At 36.2% G+C, this 15,620-nt stretch overlaps 1 pseudogene; it reads right to left on the bottom strand.

Moving 5' to 3' along the window:
* Positions 1 to 275: 275 nt before the first annotated feature.
* Positions 276 to 15,620, bottom strand: part of LOC143533729 (glutamate receptor 1.2-like) — a 35,608-nt pseudogene continuing 20,263 nt past the window's right edge.

Genomic DNA, 15,620 nt, shown 5'->3' with positions numbered 1-15,620 from the left:
TCAAATATCTAGAATTGAAACGCTAAATAAAGGTTAAGTGACCTAAATGGAACAAAACTTTATACCAGTGACCTAATTGAAACAAATCTGAAACTTGATTAATATTCTATAGAGTAATCCCAAATAACATATTCCAAATACAAATCACTTAACCCTATTCAAAGCCTTAACCCAGACACATATTTTTATCTATATACAACATTCTTTCAATCCAGTATATATATAGCTGACACATGTATGTTGGCTTCGAAGTATCTAAGGTGCATTCATAGTCGTCAATGAATCATTTTTCTAGTCAAGAGATACCTTACAGTAGCTATTAAACTTCGACCCCCTAAAAGTGACACAATATGTAAGATCTCCATTTTAGCACAGATTAAGTAAATTAAAGAGATTATAAGGGCTAAACATGAAGAGACACCACTTATAACAAACAAACAACCAAATCTTTCAAGGCTCAAGGTTTTAGGCTTTGTTGTAGATGAAGAATCTTCTGGTAACACTGAAACTTCAGTGTCAAACCACTTCTTCTCTAAAAGTTTTAGAGTTCCGTCTTCTCGTATTTTAGCGATTTCCTTTGATATATCTTTTACTAGTGGAGAACCTTTTGAAAACATCTGAATGGTGAAGATGTTAGTCATGATAAGTGCATATGAGAGTAAAACAGCCCATAAACTATATGATACGTACAAAGGCAAATCCAGAAGTTATTGGTTTAGAAGAGACCATGGCGTAGTCGCCATTTGCATACTTGCCGAGAAACATCTTGATGTATGGAACTTCGTCAACAATGGCATCCGCACCACCATGTTTTCCACCTTTTGTTAATGCCTTAGCGTAGTCATCATATGAGTTATATGAAGGTTGCTTAGAACCTGTAAAATTCGTATTGTTGATTGTAAATCCTCCAAAGAAAGTGCTATCCACAATTCCCTGTTTGGAAGCTATTTCAAATTGTTCTACTGTTAAAAGTGAAGTTAATGTTGCAGTGCAACTTGAAATTATTACAAGCACCACGATTAACCAAACGAACATCACAAATCTTGACAGATTGCTTGCCAACTTCTCTTCTACAATGTGAAACACAACATAAATAGTGAGATCTTTGAAATAAATGTTCTGTTTCAAGATAGTTAATGCTACACTTTTGAGGGAAAGAAAGACAACTTTGAGCTGAAAATATGGTCAATAAGATGAGCCAAAAGAACTTTCCAATCCCTTGTGATGACGAGCTCTTAGATTCTTGATCCATAGCTTCAATAGCCCAAATAATTAAGCAATTAAAGATGAGAAAAGCAACAAAGCTTAGCCAAATATTTACATTCAATGGCTTCAAGAAGATCCACATATCTTCTCTATTGGTTTTTGCTAGTGTCCCTAAACCAATGTCAGTGTAAGTTGCGGTGAAATCAACAAAATCATATCTTTTACCCAAGATTGTTGAATTGCCAAGTATCCCATCAATTTCCTGTTCAAAACGTTGAGGTTATTGCATGGTCAACAAGAAGTCAAACAAGTCGTTAATATGGTTTTTAAGGGGTACGATTATCATTTACTGATTGATGTGCTAAAAGTAGTTATTAATTTATTAACTAAATAAACGCTAATCTAGACACTCAGTAATAATTCTCGATTCTTAACTTAACTAAAATTACTAACCGGCAAGTGAACCGGTCGACTCTAGTACAACTAAGTCTGGAACCCACGAGACTCTTTAAACTACGTAAACTAGCTAAATTAGACTCAACTACAGACACGACTATTTATTTATTATTTGTTTAAGGGGGGGTTTTGCTAATAAACTAATTTTAAACTAATTTAAACTAATTAAGAAAACTAAAGACGATTAAACTTAGAACTTGGACTTAATTCAGATGATGATGAGATAACTACCTAGGCTAGAATCCCCTAAATTTCAGTTGTTAATTAATCGGAAAAATATTTAGTTATGAACTGGGATTATAAAATAGACACCTAAGAGAAAAACCCGAACAGAACCCCTGACCCTTCTCAAGAAACACCTATGGGTTTCTAATAAGTTTCAACGCACACCAGTATTAAAAATCAAGTTTCCTTACGGTCACCTAATTATTTATGACTTAGTTCCTTTAAACGAAATCCTACCTTACAACGTGGAAATCAAAGTCAGTTTAATATATTTAATTAATTCAATAGACAATAATTAAATAATCAAACCTAAACAGATTCCTTACGAAGAACTAAATCTAGCAAGATCAAATAATAAAGATCTATCAATAACCTAGCACTTTACAGTTATTTAGATTAGCAGTACACTTAGGTTTAATTAATCAATAATTATTATTCCTATGATCTTAATGTATATCAATCATAAAATAGTCAAAAACACAAAGTAGATGACCTAATAGCAATCTATCATAATGACAAACAATAATCAAGGCATCTATGGAATAATAACAATCAATTAAACAATCCTAAGTATCCATATGCATCAATTTAATATGATTAAACCCTTTACTAAATTATAAAACCATAACGATAAATAATCCTAAATCAAAACACAACGTCAAAGTAGGTTTATCATAAGCCTAAGCAGTCTATAATGTTTAGCCTATCATTATAAAATCAAACAAAACAAACTTAAAGGAAATCATGGTGAAAAATAATGTAAACGAAAGAAAAAAAGGTGATAAAACCCGTGGTCTTCGTTCTTGATCGACTAACACTTCACCGGCTGATTCCTTGCTTTCAAACCCGCCAAATATTGCAATCCTAAGCTCAAGGAAACTCCAAATTCGGCTCTGGTTCGCAGGGTATGGTCAGGATTAAGTTTAAGGGTGTTTATATAGGTTTCATGGGCCCATAACTGATAAAAAACGAAGAAAATTCGAGAATCTGGGTGCCCAGAGCGCTGCGCGGCAGAAATTTGCCTCCCGGTCGCACGGCGCTCCGGATGAGGGGGGGCTGACCGATTCGGTTCATTTCCTGATACGGTCCGGTTCAATTCTAATGCTGCCCGGTTCAATTCTGATGCTCCGGTTCATCGGTTTGGCTTGTTTTAGCTCTTTTTTTTTGCACTTTTTAACCATGAACACGTTCCGGAACCTAAATTATTCAAATAAATTAGTAATATACAAATTCTAATAAAAACCAAATGAAAACTAATAAAATATTATATTAAATATACAAGGGAATTATATATATTTAGCATTATATCAAATATCCCCACACTTATCTCTTTTCGTCCCTGAAAAAGTGTCATTGCAATGGGATCAGAATCGGAGAAATATAGTCTTAAAAACATATAAGGTTATCTTAAAGCTCAGATAAACGTAAAAACCGCGATTGTCGATATTGTTGTCCACTTAAACCCAGCCACCAGCCTATCATGCCCCACCCACATTAAGCATTTAAGTTCATGTGATATCAAAAACCTATGGGGCTCACACATTTAGATTTAAGATCCACCTACCCCATCTCAAGCATAGTAAAGACAATTAAAAATAATCGAGTTGAAGTGAACTGGTTCAACATATCACACTAAGATAACAACCCCTTAATGGTAAGAAGAAAATATACTTAGATGGAATTAATGGATGATAGGTCAAGTGAGGTCGTACGAGCATGCCCTAAATATTATTGGATTTCGTCCTATATATGCCCTTAGAAAATATTTATTGACTAGAAACTTTCGAATAGTGTATCTTCAGAGTCACCATCCCCTTGGTAACACGTAAACTCTCAGTCTCGTCTAGTATGTGCACTTTGGCCTCTTTTTCTATTTTTGAGAATGCTTCTTTGGCATTTTTCATTACATAACTTTTCTCACGTTTTCTTTTCTTTTCTTTTTTTTATTGTTTACTTAGGCATCTTTTACCTAAAAATATATAACTAAAGACTAAAGATCGTATAAATTTAGACATTTGTGGGGCGCCACCACTCTTTATTTATTTTCATAAACGGAGTGGCGTGCTAATTTTAAAGTGCATTCAATTCTCATCACCTTAGGGTAATCAGCTTATGGTAATACTCTCTATACCTTATCAAATTTCAGCTTCACTGTCCCCCCTTAGGATGAGAACCCATAAAATCTAAGATTAATTAGGTTTATTAAGAATATGAAATGGAAAACCTTTCAAGACTAGTTGACCTACTGACACATCCCAAGCTTAGTACGCTTTCTTTTTATACTATCTCATATTATTAGTAGTTTGAAAAACCGATTCCCGATAAATATCCTCATCACCCATTTAAGTGTAAAAAGAAACAAAATCAAGGGACATTTTTCAAAACTTTTTTTCAATTTTTTTAAATATAATTAAGATAAAATTTAACTATGACTCAAATGTCCTATCCCCATACTTAAATTTAGCATTGTCCTCAATGCAATGATAAGGACTAAAATTAAAAATAAAGTCGGAATACAAAAACTAAAAACCTAAAAATAAACAAAAATAAAAATAAACAAGCAAGATTGATAATGGAAAAGACTTAGCTGGTAATATGCGCATGAAATTTGATGCCAAAATCTTCTTTCATAATTGCCCTCCAACTCCAAACGTACGCATCAAACGGTATCTCCTCCTCTCACATACGAACGGAAGCGGCAAAAACAACAAACAATATCTAAAAATATCTTATCAATTTGATTGATGTTAAGCACTTAAGTATTTTAACAGACCAACCAACCCACCCTATATATAAAACATGAATAAATAGCAGCAAATAATAAAAAATATATAGTTCGGCTGCTCCATCCCCACACTTGAATTTTGATGTGGTCTAAAATATACATAATATTATATTATTCCCTACTTTTAGATATGTTTGAGCCAGATTTTTATTGAATATTATTATTATTTGGTTCGCATGTGAGTTTAATGGTTTTTAGAGATTATGAGCTAAACTGGAGCACTTTTACTAAACTTAGAGACCGACAAAGACGAGTCAAGAATATGACGTATTATATTATTTAGTATTACTACTATTATATATAGTATTAAAAAAAGAATAATAATAATAATAATAATAATAATAATAATAATAATAATAATAATAATAATAATAAATTAAAAAAAATAAGAAACATGAAAGAAAGAAAAGAACGTATAATTGAATCAAATATACACTAACATGTGATTTTCTATTTTCCCTTTTGGATCGGCCATTTATGTTTTTTTCTTCCGGCCCATAAAGAGAAATTAGCATTATGGATTATTATTGTTATTGTCGGTGGATAAAAAGGACATAATTGTTTTTTTAGGTTAGAGGCCTCCATATATATTCTTTTGCAAGAGAAAAACAGCCGCCATCTTTGGCTGTGGCTGCAAGGACAGCTACTGTTCGAAACGAAAGTCAGGGGAGAGAGAGACGAGGCAGCCGCAAGAAGAAAAAGAAGAGTGAAACACGCATTGGTTCGCGTTGGGGCTCAACGCCTACTTATTCATAACACTATTTTCTGGTTTGAATTTATTATTTTCATTATGAATTCAGTGTTTAAACTTAATTATTATGTTTTATTCTTGAGTATGGTTGTTGGCTAAACCTCTAGCTACCTAGGTTTTTGATGATTACTTTGTGTTTGCGGATTTTTCTTGGTTTTAGGTTTTTATTGTTGGTTTAATATTAAAGTAAATAATCTTTTTACAATTAATTTGATGTGTTTGCATATATAGTTTTTATTTATTATTGATCTTTGTTCCGTATGTGTCTTGTTGAAAGTCTTTCAGTTATAGACGCATATTTAGGTTGCTTACTGTATTTTTGTGATTATTTTATGGTTTTACTAGACGTAGTTATCCATAGGAACATTGGTTGGTGATTTATTAAAATTTTATATTCTACCTATCTAGAGACTGAGAGGTAATAGATAGTCGGATTGTCTTTGGGATTTGGCGTTTAGGCTAGAACGCTCTGACAGGAGGTTTCCCTAGATTTCCCTAGTTTCATTGTAATTCCGTGTCTTATCGATTATTCTTAGGTTACCCCTTGCATTTTAGGGTGTATTGAGATAGTGAGACTGACAGGTAATCTATCTTTTAAGGTACTTTAATATTGTTGAAGAGACTGGGAGGTAATCTAACCAACCGGTAAGTTTACATGTCCCTTAGGTTTCCTTTTAGGTGACACTCGGAGAATGATCAGGGATCCACTAGGTTGTCTAAGGGTGTTGTATTTTAAAATCCCGGTTCCATCATAGTTTCCATAGCCGAGAGATATCCAAAATTCACAAGTAGGATTCTAAACCTAGGTAGTGCTTCTCCTATCTTTGAGTTCATCTAGGTAACGCCTTTCTCATTATTGTCTTTGTTTAAGTCTTAGAGTTTTAAGTTTAATTTATTAGTTCAGTTTAGCTTAATCAATTAGTCTAAATAATAATTAGTTTTAGAAAAAAATAAATAAAAATTCAAAAATAATTAGTTTAAGTGTCAGTTTTAGCTTAGTTATTTTTTTTAGTTCATAGTTAATAAATAAAAAACACAAAAATCAATTAAACATATTTATTTAAGTTTTTAGTCAGAGTCTAGTTTAGGTGTCGCTAGTGTCCTTTGGGTTCGATATCCCGGACTTCATTAGGCTTTACTACATTCGATAGGTACACTTGCCTGTCTAGTGGTCTAGCATTAGGAGAGTCTAAGTTTATAAATTTAAAACTAGAGTGTTTAGGTTAGGTTAAGTTTTTATGGACCGCTTTCAGCACATCAAATTTTGCATTATACTTCATGGGGGTCATTTTTCTAGCTCAAAACCTGCAAAACTTAAAAACAAAAGCAAAGAAGAACTACAAAAATCAACGTTAGTGACTAGACTAAAAAATAACGATAGGACAAATATACAAACTCTACACTTGAGTTCTCACTCAAGACACTCTCCTATGTGAACTACTCAACTGTCCAAGTGGAGATTCCTCCACCACGGTCAAACTCCATGGTCCTCCAAGAAACTGTATCACGATACGACCATTCATCTACAATCTTATTCCTCTTATCTCCAACTTTTCCAAACTCCACAAACTTTTGCATACCACCACCTCTCTCTCTATCAAAATCCATCGACTCTCGAGAAACTCGCGACCTCTCTCTCCTCCAAACAAACTCTGACGGAACAGGGATGCTTAAGACGTGGATCCATGCCTGGAATAAAAGACTTAATTGCATAAACGGGATGACATGGATCAATGAGACCATCTTGACCACTCAGGTGTCTCATGGATTTAGCAACATAAGTGACACTATCGTCGCCAGCTCTAAGAGTGATCTTACCATCAAAAACATCAACAAGTGCCCTAGCAGTACGCAAGAATGGACAACCTAAAATAATAGGAACTCTCTCTTTGGCCTCCATATCTAAAACCACAAAATCTACCGGGAAAACCAAATTATCGACTTTCACGAGCAAGTTTTCTATGATCCCCCTAGGGTACTTCACCAAACGGTCAGCTAAAGATACTGACATACGGGTGGGTGTAAGTTCTCGTAGGCCTAGCTTCTCAAACAACGAATTTGGCATTAAGTTTATGCTAGCTCCTAGATCCGCTAAGGCTTGGCACGAGGTATCCCTACCGAACAAACATGGAATAGTGAAAACACCGGGATCGGGTAACTTTTAGGGTACCTTATTGAGAACTACTGCCAAACACTCTCCGTTCAGTGGAACGGTCGAAAGCTCCTCCAGACTTTTCTTTCGTTTAAGAAGATCTTTCAAAAACTTAGCATATTTCGGCATATGCTGGAGGGCCTCGATAAACAGAAGATTAATCCTAAGCTGCCTAAACATATCCAAGAAGTTCCCGTATTCTCTGCGAAATTTCTGATTCTTAAGGCGGGCTGGATATGGGACACGAGCATGATCTATAAGCGGTGAAGGCCTAATATCTCTCGGTTTCTTCTCCTCACTTCCTCTAATTATGGGCTCACTGGTTGGTGCGGTACTTGCTGGGCCTAGCCTAGGTTGCACCCTCCAAGGAGTCTCCATCACTATTTCCTCATCAACTAACTAATCACTCTCCTCTGCCTCAATCTCTCTCTCCGGACCTAAAACCTTACCACTACGAGTAGAAATAGCATTCAACTGAGCTGCCGGATTTTGCTGAGTGGAACCTGAAAATTGACCTGGGGGTCTCTCATCTAAACGTCTGGCTATATCACCTATGGTTCTCTGAAGATCTAAGAGTGAAGACTAGTGATTCCTCAAAAGCAAATAATGATCAACAAATTTTTTTGGAGTTTCCTGATCTCTAACTAGTATTTGCTTCATCATCTCCTCTAACCTACCAATACCACTACTCAAATCCTGCCCATTACTCCCACCTTGACTACTTTGATCCCCACTAAATGATTGATCCTACCCCTGGTTAAGATTTGAATTTGATTGGGAACTAGGGGTTGCACCGGGGGAACGCCAATTAGAGTTATAATTATTGCTTTTGTAATTGTTCCAATTTGAATTATTATTTCCATTAAACACATTGGGAATCCTATTCTGCCCTCCTATGAACTCTACATGCTCCTGATTCATCAACGGACAATCTAAAGTCCCATGCCCCCCTCTACACAACTCACACTTATCTACCTTAGCCTTAAGTTTTTTAATCTCACTGGCTAGATTCTCTAAGGCAGTCGCCACACTAGTATCCAGATTAATTTGGTGCACACCCGGACGGATGAGGGTGTACTAGTGACGGGATTTGAATTCTCGTTATGTGGCTTTTTAGCAAACTCGGACTGGGCAAAACTCTCAAATAATTCATTACACTCAACTACATTTTTCTTATCCATTAAGTTACCTCCACAGCAGTGTCGAAACGATCATGAGTCTCATCTGTTAGCCCATTGTAAAACTTCTCAACCAGGGCCCACGGAGTAAGACCATGCTATGAACAATGGGCCAGTAAATTCTAAAAAAGCTCCCAAGCTTGATAGTACGGCTCGTCCGGCTCCATGTGGAAAGAATGAATCTGATCACGGAGACGAGATGCTTTAGTCGGCGGGAAGTACATGTTCGAGAAAGCGGCACACAGCGCCTCCCAAGTAGTGAATGCTCCAACAGGTTGCGAATCGAGCCAAGTGGCAGCACGACCCGTAAGTGAAAACGGGAACAAATGGAGAAAAATGGCGTCTTCATTAGCACCTTACAAATTGAACTTCTGAGGACACGGTTAAGACTGTTGATGTGCGCTGGTGCATCCTCATCATCACGGCCATGGAATAGATTACTCTAGGTAAGATTGGTTATGACATAATAAAGAATCTTCCATGAATTTGGGTTATTGATTGTGGGGGTGATGATGGGCGAGTAGTCTTCGGTGAAACCCTCGAAGGCTTATTGGTAAACGGTTCGGTTGTCGGCCATTTGAATATCAGGAATGGTTCTAGGACTCGACGGCGGTGAACTGTGTGGTGATGACTTCGGTGAAGAATCTATGGTGATCAGTGATGACAAACTGGCTTCAGACTTCAACGAAATTGATCCTTGCGAACGAAGATGTGGCATAAACCTAAAAAGCACACAAGACCAAATCAATAGACTCTATTTAAATGCTAAAATAAAACTAAGAATAAATAAACTAAACTTAAAATCAGACAAAATTAATTAGACTCCTACGACTCAAAAGACAAAACAATACAAAACAAAACAAAACAAAACAAGTAGCACGTATGTAGCAAATAAATCTAATCAAAGCTAATAACGCAATTGCCAAGAGTCCCTGGCAACGGCGCCAAAAACTTGATGTGCTAAAAGTAGTTATTAATTTATTAACTAAATAAACGCTAATCTAGACACTAAGTAATAATTCTAGATTCTTAACTTAACTAAAACTACTAACCGGCAAGTGAACCGGTCGACTCTAGTACAGCTAAGTCTGAAACCCACGAGACTCTTTAAACTACGTAAACTAGCTAAATTAAACTCAACTACAGACACGGCTATTTATTTATTATTTGTTTAAGGGGGATTTTACTAATAAACTAATTTAAACTAATTAAGAAAACTAAAGATGATTAAACTTAGAACTTGGACATAATTCAGATGATGATGAGATAACTACCTAGGCTAGAATCCCCTAAATTTAAGTTGTTAATTAATCGGGAAAATATTTAGTCATGGAGTGGGATCGTAAAATAGACACATAAGAGAAAACCCGAACAGGACCCCTGACCCTTCTTAAGAGACACCTATGGGTTTCTAATAAGTTTCAACGCACACCAGTATTAAAAATCAAGTTTCCTTATGGTCACCTAATTATTTATGACTTAGTTCCTTTAAACGAAATCCTACCTTACAGCGCGAAAATCAAAGGTAGTTTAATATATTTAATTCATTCCATAGACAATAATTAAATAATCAAACCTAGACGGGCTCCTTACGAAGAACTAAATCTAGCAAGATCAAATAATAAAGATCTATCAATAACCTAACACTTTACAGCTAATTAGGTTAGCAGTACACTTAGGTTTAATTAATTAATAATTATTATTCCTATGATCTTAATGCATATCAATCATAAAATAGTCAAAAACACAAAGTAGATGACCTAATAGCAAACTATAATAATGGCAAACAATAATCAAGGCAACTATGGAATAATAACAATCAATTAAACAATCCTAAGTATCCATATGCATCAATTTAATATGATTAAACCTTTTACTAAATCATAAAACCATAACGATAAATAATCTCAAATCAAAACACAACGTCAAAGTAGGTTTATCATCAGCCTAGGCAGTCTATAATGTTTAGCCTAACATTATAAAATGTAAGACCTCGAATCCTGGGAATCCTACAATTGGTAATCACATCCACAATTTCACAAAAATTTAAAACCAAACAATTCATTGTATTTAAAACCAGTTCAGAGTGAATAACAGCTAAAAGTCCCAAACACGGATACAAGTGTCCAAAATCGAATGTAAATAAAATATCGGTTTTATTTGAATTCCTCGACCAGAAATCCCTTCAACCTCCCGAGTAGCATCCAACACGTCCAAGCGGTAGCATCCACTTCTTAACCTGAAAGTCAATCTAACATACACACAAAGTCAGCTTGAGCTGAGTGAGTTTAAGTTTTCATAAACAATAATTCATACTTTATTTCATAGCTATAGTTATAAACAATAGAGAGGATAATAATAAAATAAATAATATAATTCACCAAATAATACATTCGTCGTCGAACACACGTACACGAGCCTCTCTACCACGAGTCGAGACTCGAGTAATATATTTGACCCGGACGCGGTAAGACCTAAGCATGTGACACGAGCCTCTCCACCACGGGTCAAACCCGAGTAATATATTTGACTCAGTCACAGCTTACACATATAAGCACGTGATACGGGCCTCTCCACCACGGGTACATCCCGAGAGTAATATATTTGACTCGTTCATGGCTCAACATTCAACATTCAACGGGCCTCTTCACCATGGGATTTTAAAACCCGAGTAATATATTTGACCCGCCAAAATGATGATCACGCCACACGGGCCTCTCCACCACGGGATTTGAAAACCTGAGTAATATATTTGACCCGGCCGTGATCACCATGCACACACACATCAATAAGTCTACTCACATCATTCTTAGTCACGAGGAACTAAATATCATCATACAACCGTAGGCTATATGGTAACACATACTCATACATACATACATACCTCCATACATACATACATATATGTAAATATATCTATATATATATAAACATCCCAATGTGAACCAAGTAAATAGGTCTACTCGTATTCAATTTCTACTAAGTCTATTAACATCCTCGAGTCTAGACCATCAATAATGTATGTAACCTTAAAGGATACAAGACCATAAACGAGTCTAAAATATCCTAAAATAATTCAAATATAACTTTCAAAATGCACAATCACGAGTGAGACCATGTAATACCATTCAAATAGTTGTAATGGGTAAAATCGTATAAAATTGGATTTCGGTGTGTATGCTAGCCCAAAACGTAAAAAGAGTAAAAAGGGCATCATGAACTCACCTGAAATCAATCGAACACCTGCAACGAGCTAGGAAATCCCTAAGTGCACATTCACAAGCAAGGGCCTGTAAATTATACACAATGCGTTACTAAACTAGACCATAAGAACACTCTTGCCTAATGGGCCGTTCAAGCCCAACACTTTGGCCCAAGGCCCAACAACTTGGCCCAAGGCCTAACAACTAAGCCCAAGGCCCAATACTTTGGCCCAAGTCCCAACAACTTGGGCCGAGGACCAACCCAAACCCAATTACTTTACCTCAGCCCCTAAAATCTTTCAACTAACCAAATCCACCCTACGATTATGGCTGGGGCTAACCAGGATGCACAACTCACCCGCGGGTAATCAAATCGAGTCGAATACGCGCGTAATAAATCTTAAAACCAATTGTCAAACGACTCAGCCCCAAATGGACCAAATTCCCATCTTAACCTTTACTTACATCATAATTATGTCACCCGAGTTGATAGGGTTGACGGTTCCTTTTTACAACTTTCAATTTAACATTTAAACGAAAATTCGCGCACCGCCGACTCGATTAACAAATCACCAACCAAAACAGCCCCGAGTATCAAAATTTTAATTTTCCCATAGCCCTTAAACCCCCTAGGGCTGTACAAACTGATTCGGTCGGTCATCCGATCGATTAACGCATCAAACTCAACAATTGCCAATCCTACACCCGGTGAACCCTTGTTTTTGAACTAAAGTCGATTGACCGACCTAAACACCTCCATTGGCTATGAAATTATAATATGATGTACATGCCATACCTAGTGGGATTTTGATGCGAAAACCTCACTCAAAACAGCCCCGGAAAAGCTTAATTGGACAGCCACTCGGTTAGCCTACAACAAGACGTTTTTCGATCAATACGCGCAATATAAGGATCAATTAACGTGTAAAAGACTTGGGGAATCATAGAACCGACCTGGAATTGGAGTTTTATGGCCTAATCACAGCTGTAAAAAAGAAAAATCGGGGGTGCTTGGCTCTTGCTTACTGCCAATCGCAGATGGGGGGGGGGGGCTAGGGTTAGGATTGTTTGTTTTATGATATAAAATAATAATTTACACTCTAGTCCCTCCAGTATGAAGTGTGTAGCAACTTGGGTGGAAAGTTAAGTGAGAAACGTTTTCGAGGGTGGTCAAGGAGCCCTCGGAAGGATACCGGGCCAAGCCCGGAAGGTAAACACAACACTACAAGGTTAAACCTTTTTATCAAAAATTTACGGACGTTACGTAAAATCAAACAAAACAAACTTAAAGGAAATCATGGTGAAAAATAATGTAAACGGAAGAAAATAGGTGATAAAACCCGTAGTCTTCGTTCTTGATCGATTGACACTTTACCGGCTGATTTCTTGCCTTCAAACCCGCCAAATATTGCAATTCTAAGCTCAAGGAAACGCTAAATTCAGCTCTGGTTCACAGGGTATGGTCAGGATTAAGTTTAGGGGTGTTTATATTGGTTTCCTTGGCCTAAAACTGATAAAAAACGAAGAAAATTCGAGAACTTGGGTGCCCAGAGCGCTGCGCGGCGGAAATTTTCCACCCGATCACGCGGCGCTCCAGATGGGGGGGGGGGGGGGTGACCGGTCCGGTTCGTTTCCTGATGTGGTCTGGTTCAATTCTGATGCTCCGGTTCACCGGTTTGGCTTGTTTTAGCTCTTTTTTTTTGCCCTTTTTAACCATGAACAAGTCCCGGAACCTACATTATTCAAATAAATTAGTAATATACAAATTCTAATATAAACCGAACGAAAACTAATAAAATATTATATTAAATATACAAGGGAATTGTATATATTTAGCATTATATTAAATATCCCCACACTTATCTCTTTTTCGTCCCTGAAAAAGTCTCATTTCAATGGGATCAGAATCGGAGAAATACGGTCTTAAAAACATATAAGGTTATCTTAAAGCTCAGATAAACGTAAAAACCGCGATTGTCGATATTGTTGTCCACTTAAACCCAGCCACCAGCCTATCATGCCCCCACGCACATTAAGCATTTAAGTTCATGTGATATCAAAAACCTATGGGTCTCACACCTTTAGAGTTAAGATCCACCTACCCCATCTCAAACATAGTAAAGATAATTAAAAATAATCGAGTTGAAGCAAACTGGTTCAACATATCACCGTAAGATAACAACCCCTTAATGGTAAGAAGAAAATACACTTAGATAGAATTAATGGATGATAGGTCAAGTGAGGTCGTACGAGCATGCCCTGAATATTATTGGATTTCTTCCTATATATGCCCTAAGAAAATATTTATTGACTAGAAACTTTCAAGTCCCAATAGTGTATCCTCAGAGTCGCCATCCCCTTGGTAACACATAAACTCTCAGTCTCGTCTAGTATGTGCACTTTGGCCTCTTTTTCTATTTTTGAGAATGCTTCTTTGGCATTTTTCATTACATAACTTTTCTCATATTTTCTTTTCTTTTTTTTATTGTGCACTTTGGCATCTTTTACCTAATCGACAATTTATTTGCTCATGGTTTGATTTCATTACCGCATTTATTACGTTTTGCTTATTTCTTTTATTTATTATATTAACATTATTTTATTGCAAAACTGGTGGTAAACTCACTCAACATGTGTTGTTGACAAACTCTGTTTTCAACGCATATGCAGGTGGCTTGAGTTGAAGTTTGGACACTTAGAAGGACCCTAGGGTTTTATTGAAGACAAACACGAATTTAAATTGTTGTATATATTTATTTGAATTGTTTTGTTGTAATTGAATATTGTGTGCATATTTGAAATAAAATAATTAAATAGATATTATCATATTTATATTATGATAGTATCTTCGAGCTGTGAGCAATCGGATCACGCCCCGACATTTCCGCCTTAGGTTGGGGTGTGACAGATTGGTATCAGTGCCGAAGGTTTTAAGATAGGGCGTTAGAAATTGTCCTAGACATATGTTAGGAACCCTATACGTGCTTATCTAAACTGTCTTATGTGCTATTTAATTGTTTACAGCTTAATTAGATTAATTATTTTATTGTATTTTATTTTATCTATTTATTGCACACACACACACAAATTCTGAGGTGATGCCTCATATTCAAAATATTTTTCTAAATCTTTTATTTTGGTAGATTATATTTTATTGTGGGAAATTCCTTAAGAATTCCCGTGTTTTTTTTTGCTCCTTCACCTTGAAGCATGGTGGTATGATGAATGTCGTACAACCATAACTTTAAGTGGTACCCGTAATCGGCTAAACGGTTACGTGGTAAACATACCGGCTAAACGGTTATACTTCCAAATTGTGTTTTTCAATTATTTTAAATGCTTAGTTGGGTGAAAAATCCATGGAAATCCATGGGCACTCAAACTATCCATTTCTTAAACCATTTTTGATTTGATTTTTGGGTTGGAACGTATCGTCCGGGGTGGTTCCCGAGATACACCAACTGCTCATATTTGATTCGTTGATTCCATATTTAGTTGGGTCGGTTAAATGGTCATGTAACATTCATGGTCCGAACAACTCCATTGATTCGATAATTCGTTAATTAGTTGGGTTAGTTAAATGCCATGTACACGCTCGTGGGCTGAACAACTCAATTGTTTATTACATGTTATTTGAATTGGGCCATCAAAATGCCATGAAACG

Source organism: Bidens hawaiensis, unplaced genomic scaffold, assembly GCF_021521415.1.
Source record: "Bidens hawaiensis isolate Kalapana, Puna unplaced genomic scaffold, B.hawaiensis_p1.1 tig00000760_1, whole genome shotgun sequence".
Lineage (NCBI taxonomy): Eukaryota > Viridiplantae > Streptophyta > Magnoliopsida > Asterales > Asteraceae > Bidens > Bidens hawaiensis.
This window is presented reverse-complemented; position numbering and strand designations above follow the sequence as displayed.